General features: G+C 39.0%; 1 pseudogene; it reads left to right on the forward strand.

Annotated features, from left to right (window-relative positions):
• The first annotated feature begins 781 nt into the window (after nt 1-781).
• LOC114636409 lies at nt 782-8172 on the forward strand (annotated as a pseudogene).
• Nucleotides 8173-9061: the final 889 nt, after the last annotated feature.

Below are 9061 nucleotides of genomic sequence, written 5' to 3' on the forward strand. Positions count from 1 at the left end.
TAGTTCTGGGGAAATTTCTAAATGTCTGACCTTGGGTTTTAACTTCTATGGTTCTACTTCCAGCTAACCATTCTTGTTAACAGGAACATGTCAACACATGTGCTTACCCTGAGAAAGGCTTGGTGCTACACTGGGATGCCGAGCACACATTGTAATCACTGGCAGCTTAATAAAGGCTTTCTACTGGTTTAAAAATAAATAACTAGAATAAAATAAACTGTTCATATACTGTTGTATAAAAAAATCTCTGATTTGGCAATTTATTTTTGTAGGTGTGTGTTTTTTTCTGTATTATATTGTCTTCACCGTAGATGTATACACACACACACACACACACACACACACACACACACGAGAGACAGAGACAGAGAGACAGGCAGAAACACTGGGAGAGATGAGGGGGCATCTGTTCAGTTCACTCAGTGGGCAGATTTCATCTCATTTCGAGAAAGTCTGTGAATACATTAGAATCTAGATTCCTTTCTTCTCCCCTTCCTGGAACGAGGCCTGACAGGTTTGGAACTTCATTCCTGTCTATAATCAGTGAGACATTTCTCCACAGTGACAACTTTCACTCTCACTAAAACATCAAAACGATTCAATAAACTTTGATAGATCCCTTATGTCCCCCTTATACTCTCATCTCTTTCTCCTCTCCCCTCTCTGTCTCTAGAATGAACTGAAGGTACGTTCCAACCATTCGGTACGTTTCAGAACATTTTGTTACTATGTTCTAACTAAAGAGAACAAAGGATGTTATTTGACGCCACTCAAACCGGAAATGAGGGGCTCACCCTTTGCCGTGGTTCTTAGTTCTACTCTGTTTCTCGAGGTAACAGGTGAGTATCTCCAGACAAAACTTTTACCCCATTAAGCCTCCACAACTTCAGTCAGCTGATGATTCTAAGATCAGATAACTTCTTGAGGAGTCGGGGAGGGGAGAGCAGATCTGATGTAGAACAGTAGTACAGTGCCTGGTTCATAGTGGGCACTCGGAGCTCTCAAAGAATAAAGAACACAGTGTAATGTAGCCAAAACAGATCAGGGAATGCAAAGTTCCCTGAATTTGTAGCAACAAGTACCAGAGTCGCAAGGCTTCAGACTCTAGTTGGCTTCTAGTAACAGTAGTTCAATGTGAAAGCACTTCCTGGGTGCTTCACTGGTAGAAAACTTCAGGGGGCAGTAAAAACAGGAAGTTGGTCTACTCTGCCCCCCTTCCAGGGCCCTCCTCCTTATGCTCTATGGGATGAAACTTCCTGTAAGGGTTTCCATCTTGTAGTTGATGTTTGAAGCCTGCTATCATCTTTCTCAGCAGCTCTCTTCAGTTTTTCAGCTCTAGACCATACAGAGGAACACAAAAGGACATTCGTGACAAGGGGCTTAAGGACCTACCATGGGTGAGTTGCTCAGCATGATGTGTTTGCTCAGGTTTTCTTAGGGCACTTAGGTGGCCTCTTTAGGCAGGAACAGGGTGGGATCTGAGTGGCAGGACCTCCCCCCCCCCACAAGCTCTCTACTTTACCCCTTCCAAGAAGACAAAGATCAAATGAGTATTGAGGTGATTGTCACGTTTCTTTCATGGAAAGCCTCCGTTCTTGTGGCTTTAACTGAAGCGAGATGCCATCACACCCACCCCACTCCCCAGTTGTAAAGAAACACTTGATTGAGCTTTGGATCATTTTAGGCCTAAGATCTGAGAAATAGGAAGTATGACCTAAATATGGTTTGGTGGAAATTAATATTCTTTGGATTCATACTAGTATTAGAAGAGGAAAAGGGAAGCAAACATTAACATTGATTCTACTTGAATTATTCAGAACACTGCATTACCCTTATAGAAGTTTGTAGATATTTGCTTTATGGCCTGTCATGCGAACTGTTCTGAAATATTTTACTTGTGTGTAGGTTTCCACCTCAATTAAGTACATTTGTTATATGTGTATGTACAATATATAAAATCATATTTTATATATGTATGCACATGTACATAAATGACATAGCAGGATGCTCTTAAATTCCTGGGCTAACAACAAGCAGCTGAAAGAGTCAGATGCAGATATTTGCACCCGACCAATGGACAGAAGCTGTGGTTGAATTAGGGAAAAGCTGGAAGAAGCTGAGGAGGAAAAATAGTCTTATTTATAGTGATATGCTTTTTTCTCAAGACTGCAGATATATAAATAACAATGATACAAATGTTATAATGGAGTAGAGTCTGGGAAAAATTTCATGTCATATTTTGTGCATTTGAATAAAGGATGTTACTTCTCTTAGTGTTGAAGGCTCCGGGGGAAAAAAATTCCTGGGCTAAAGTGATCCTTTTGCTTTATGCGCCCTCCTCCAAGTATTAGGACTACAGGCATGTGATACTATGCCTGCTTTGTTTCTCATATTGTTTAAATTCAAATGAACTGTTGTCTGATAGATTTATCTGTTTATTTAATAAGTTGAAATCTCACTCAAATTATGTGTTTGTCTACTTATTTTCCCTCAGGTCAAGTTTATTTCTTTATATTAAGATATGCATGCAAATACAGATTTGAAAACTCTTTTCTTAATTGAAACTTTTATCACTGAAATGTCCTTTCCTTTACTACTTCATCCCTCTCTCCTTCCTCTCCAGTTTGAGACAGTGCTTCTTATAGCCTCATCTGATCTTGAGCTTCTTGTGTAGGCAACTATGACCTTGAACTTGTGACTCTTCTGCCTTTACCTCCTGAATGCTGATATTGCAAAAAAGTACCATCATCCCTAAGCTGTGCAGTCCTGGCCATGGAACCTAGAGCCTTATGCATGTGAGGGAGGAGATACAACCCCATCCCATAGAACTTTCTTTAAAATGTGCTTTTTCTTTTTCCAGTACAAACCTGTAGTTACATAGTACAAAAATGTTATATATTTTGTTATTTTACAAATATTATAGATGTATATATAATTATTGTTGAACATAGCTACTCTACAGTGTAGTAGAACACTAGAAATTGGGACTGGAGAGATGGCTCAGTGGTTAAGAACATTTGCAGAGCAATCATGGGAAATGGTCTTCCCACCTTAACATTTATGTAGCTTTTTGCAAGCAATTGTAACTCAGATTCTGAGGGTCCTGATGCTCCTTTCAGGCCTCTGTACATGCAGAGAAGTGCCTGGATATACTCACATAGACAGACAGATACACACTAATACATGTGTACATAAACACACAAATCTTAAGAAAATATTAGAAGTTTTCCCTCTTAATGGATAGCCTATCTTGTACACCTCCCCTTCTCCAGCTTCTAATCTCTGGAAATGACATAATATTCTCTATTCCTATGAGTTCAATCTTTAAGTGCCCACATATAAGTGAGAATATTTTGCCGTTTTTATTTATGATTAAATTTTATGTATTTAAAAGAACATTTGACAGAATCCTTTCTTTTATTTGTTCACAGATGGGATTGCACTATGTAGACCAGGCTGGCCTTGAACTCCCAAAGTAGCTAAAGCTGGACTTGCATTCCTGATATCCCTGCCTTAGCCTCCCAAGTGGTGAATTTCAGACAAGTTCCACCATATCTAGTTGATGGATTTTTTTTTATGTAATCAGGCCCTTTCTGCCTTTGATTTGGAATATTTAATCTACTTTGATTAATTCATAGTTATAATTTGGTCCAAATACACTATTTTGCTACACATTTGTTTTTTTACCTGTCCTCAGACAATTCATGAACATTGCAACATTATGGTTATATTTACCCTCACCTGATTTGACATGAATTTTCATTAAATATGAGATACACTTACCACATTCCCTTTAATATTTTCCCCTTTCTTTTTCTAGTCTTCATTATAATATATATCCAAGATTATATATATATAATAATATATATATATATATCCCAGAAAATTATTGTATCATATATTAAGTACTCAGATTTGCCTACAAGTTTATCGGTGTCATTGACTTTTCTTTACTGCACAGATGATTGGATGTAGACCTTGAACATGTGCCAATCTTTTTCTCTGTCTTCTAGGGGCTGGTATTATGTGTGCACTTTCAGACCCCACAGGGATGTTTTATTTTAAATACTCATTCATTCATTCACTTACTTCATGCATATGGGTGCATGTTTGGAGGTCACAGGACAACCTGAGGAAAATAGCTCTCTTCTCCCACAATGTGGGTCTAGAGAATTGAACTCTAGCTGTCAGTATAGGTGGCAGACCCTTTACATGTTGAGCCATCTCCCCACAGCCTGTTTCTGTTTTAGGTTCACTTTTTAAGATTTATTTTTTTTTTGTTAGGTGTGTTTTGCTTTCATGTATGAATGTGCACCATATGTGTGCTTGATGGCTGAGACAGTCAGGAGAAGACACTGGATTCTCTGGAACTGGAATTACAGATGGTAGCAAACCACCATGTGTGTGCTGGGAACCAAATTACTGCTCACCACAAAATAGCAAATCCTCTAAAGTGTTGAGCTATCTTTTTTTTCTCAATGCACACTTTTCTTCTATTAATGTTTATATTTGAACTTGACGCTTTTTTTAAAATTTGGAAACTTCTCAACTACGATCTGTTAAATATGCTTACCATAGTTCGTTTAATTTCTTTCCTTCTCTCTAGTCTTCAGGATAATATATGAGCAAGATACGACCTGTATGCTTTGTTGTGCTTTATGTTATCTCTCGTTTAGTTCTTCTTTCATACAGGGAGTTTGCCTTTGATCTCTGAACCATAAAAAACAACTTCCAATATAATTTGTTTCTTACTATTCTTCAAACAGAAGACAGAGTGAAGATTTAGTAATGAAACATAATTTGTCTCAGATCACTCAGCCTGTGAAGGACAAGACAGTTAGTAATGTCACAGACCAAGTATTCAACCCAAACTTTTACCACTGTGTTTTCTCCTTAGCTTTGAATGTTCCCTGCCTCTCATCTCCCAAGAAGTGGAACCACAGTGAAATATTTTAATGGGGTTTACACTGCTCACATATTTATTTTGAGGGTCGGTTATAACAAATAATGACTTTCATTAGCCATTATATCTTTTCCACGTTCATTTTTTAATTGTTCTCGATGTATTGATTTTAATTTAAGGGCACAGTTCCTAAACTAACCCCATTTGAAGAAGAATGAGATGCCGGCGTATTTTTCGACGGAGATTTCTCAACTCGACTGAGCACATCAGTGATACAATGCGTGCTTCATTTTATCAGCAGCAAGAGGAAGAGCCAGCAATGAGTAATCCTCCCATGCATACTCAAAGAAGATAGTAAGTGACCAGTCAGAATGGCTGGAATATACTAGTCAGTGAGATCCATAACACTGTGGTTAATTATGTTGTTTACAGCACTGAGTGGTTGAGCATTCTTTTGGTAATGCTGGTACAAGTGGGGAAAATGGTCTATTGGAGGATTTCTAAGTATATATGAACTACTTTTTCCTGTCATTTTTCCACACCACTCCATATGGCATTCCGTCCTGTCATCAGAAAGTCAATTTACATAAATGGAACCAAATGCGTGTTAACTTGGAAGGGGGGCCAAACCCTCTAGAGCAAAAAATGGAGAGGAACAAACAAGATGATACTTCAGAGAACTGGTTCAAGGTCACAGTTAAGTATCCCAGCAAAATGTATCTAATATTTAAAAGAAGGATCGGGAGGAGTTGTGTTTCACTTGTGTAGAGTGATTAGGTGCTTTTCTTGGTGTAGATGAGTTGGCAGAGGAGACCACATGCTGCATCAATTAAAGGGGAAATCAGAGAAGGAATATAAAGAGAACAGGGTGACTGTAGGGAGAAGACAGGGCTGTGTATATGCAAAGGAAGAAATCAATGCTAAGAAGATATAACAACTCTATATTAGAAGGCTGTTTTGGGAAAACTGTATGTGTTTATTGGAAGAGGTGGTTGTTACAAGTGTCTTTGGGGGTCCTTGTTAAAGAAAAATGCTCAGTCTGCCATAGGTAAGATCTTTTATTATGACTTTTAAAATGAAATTATGTTTATAATCTCAGAAATCAGGGATATAATACAAAGGAAATTAATTCATTAAAATTTTTTTAAAAGAAAGTTGATTTAAATATCTGGATTATCAAAGGAAACCACCCAAATGAATGGAAAGGCAATTCGGGAAATCTACAGGTGATGTAAAAGAAATAATGAAATTTGTTCCATCTTTAGCTATTGTTTTAAAGCTTGAAAAAATAAGCTTGGGTCTTCTTATTTTTATGGCTTTCTAAAAGAAAAATTTACAGATAATAAATCACATGCATTTAAAATATGTAACTTAACAATATTTGGCTACACATCTCTGAAACCATTATCCCAGTCAACATGCCTGTCAAACACATCAAGCATCCACGTCTCCCTTTATAATTGTTCTCTTTTATTCTTCTGTCTCTGAACTGTGACATTTTTAAAGCAACTCTTGGTTAGCTTTCTACAATAGATTTATTTGCAAGTTCTAGATTTTTATGTAAACAGACTCATGGAATATGTTATGGGCTGAGCAGTACTGTCTGATTAACTTAAACTTTCAATTCCCATTTTCCAATGTCTTCTCCCGTTCGTCTTTTTTTTTCTTTTTTTTTTTTTGTGTGTGTGTCTGTGTGTGTTTGGTCCCAGATTCCCTTTGGCATAAAATATGATAAGAAGTGGCTGCTGGATTTGATTCAGAGCCAGTGCAGCATCCCTTTCACTCCAGTGCAGGTAAGAGAGAACATAATGGAGGACAATGGAGGACAAGGGGAAACAGGACAGATAAGGGACACTGTTAACCATAATAGTTGTCTGCATATTATATTTATCTCACCCTTATACTTGCAGTTTCACTACGAAAAGATGCAGGCCCATTTTTATGTTGATAATCCCAACATCGCCTTTATGCTGAAGGCTATCAGTAACAAGATTCGAGATGAGACTGATAATAAGGTATGAAAAATTGTGAGCCAAGGGGCAACATTTTTATGATCCTGGGGCTTCTCAGTTCTCAATGTCAACACACACTCTCATATGTTCACTGCAGATATCAATCTTCATCAGCCCCTGTGATGAACCCCACTCAGTGACAGAGCTCAAATCAGAAAAGATGGATCCAAAAAAGGTAATGCAAACTTAAGACCACTTGTATACCCACAGCTAGACCTATCTCTTTCTCCCCATCTCCTCAGAGTCACATAACTCCATCTGTAATTCTACAGCTGACTATGAACCAACAGTGTGCTACTTTTCAGAGAGTTCTTAATAGGCAGAGACTTCCCTTTGATCAAGGTATGAATGACAATAGTAAATCTAGAGGAAATAAGGGAACAAGGGTCTTGCTGGGGTGGAAATTTAGGAATAATAAATCCAGGAGGAGCTGTTGCTGGTACTGTACCAGTAGGGCACTTCTCAGCCTTCTGATTACCTGTTCTTGCCTTCTGAAGATTTGATGACCCATTCTACTGACTTGACACTGATTCCTAGAAGGTATATGGCTCCTTCCTTGAATATCCACGGAGAAGACGTGACCCAGGTAATAGTTTATACTTGTTGCTGTTTTTAAGAGTAAGACTGGAGAGATTAGCTAGTAGTTACATTGGTCTCAAGTATTCCCTGAAGTGTCATTAACTTTATTTTTTCCCTCATAGCTTTTGCCCTTGAACCAGAGTTACAACAAATCCTATCAGCTGTTTGGTTTGATACTATGACTATGGCCCCTACTATTGACAAACTGAATGTCTATAAAAATGAGATGAGGCATAATTCCGAGATCGTTCTTTTTATTTTAAATTATTTATTTACATTCCAGTCGTTGCCCCCTTCAGTCCCTCTTCCCACAGTTCCTCTGAGAGAAAGTGGAAGCAATCATCAGAGTGTTGACAATAGGCAGGGAAGTGGAGTTACTGGTAATGGAGTAAGGGAAAGATCTGAGGGCTTAGAAATCTTCTGTTTCACTTCTCTTAATCCATGCATTTATTCTCATAATTACAGGTGAACTCTGAAGGGGAGATGGCCAAGGAGCAAGCCCCAGATCCAGAAAAGATATGTGCAGACAAAAGCTCTCTGAGTACTACCGTGACGGATAAGTCCAGTAACATAAAGTCAGTCTGCAAGAGTAGTTCTGGTCCTCTTGGAAGATCACAGGCTACACTCTTCCCTCTGCCTGTATCTTCAGCTGTCCCCATAGCCCTCCACTTCGTCTGATCCTCTCATCTTTTCATTTCATCAGGGGTGTGATTCCTAAGTCTCAACACTTAGTCTGTTCCAGAAAGATGGCACCCCTCATCTAGCCTAACTGGAGCTCCCCTTTTCTTACTCCTATAAAATCTCTTCATCTGTCCTAGGCTGCCCCCAAAGCTCTGATATGCTAGGATGAGGCCAGGAATTCTGGATGATAGTAACATTACTTACTCTGGGCTACTGTTGAGGGTTCATCTCTCTTTGGAGATAAACATGGGTTCTCTGAATCAAAGATCTAGAAGTGTGGCAATAGCATGGAGCAGAGGGCTTCCTGGAGCAAGAGGGTCATGTAGAGAAGGAGGCCTCCATCCTTCTTACCTTTTAATTTACCTACCTTGCTCATAATCCTACAAAATGTAAAAAAGGATCCCTGCATAGCCTGAGAGAAGTGAATTGATTCCTTGGATTAGACTCCAACTCAGACATACACAAGTAGAAAGGGACCCCCAGGAGAGAACACACTGACTGTAAGAGACACCTGCTTCTGGGGAATGTCTTCGTCTCTCAAACTCCTTTATTGTTCTGAGTAAGTCCAGCATAGGAAAACAAATGAGCCTGCATTCAGTGGCACCCAATACTGTAACGTCTTGCCTTCTCTCTTGCGTTGGGTCCCTGGATCAGCCTAGGGCAAGTGAAAGAGAGGACTGCAGCAAAAGAGACCTATTTTTTTTTTCAAGGTGTTTCTTTTTTTTTTTCTTTTTTTTTTATTGGATGATTTATTTACATTTCCTATGTTGTCCCCTTACCCCATCCCCCACCACCCCCTCGGAACCCCCAATCCCCTTGCCCCTCCTCCTTCTTCTCTGTGGATGTAACCTCTATCTACACCTCCCCACTCCCACCTCCCCACCCT

The sequence above is a fragment of the Grammomys surdaster genome, unplaced genomic scaffold (assembly GCF_004785775.1).
Source record: "Grammomys surdaster isolate TR1022 unplaced genomic scaffold, NIH_TR_1.0 123916, whole genome shotgun sequence".
Classification (NCBI taxonomy): Eukaryota; Metazoa; Chordata; class Mammalia; order Rodentia; family Muridae; genus Grammomys; species Grammomys surdaster.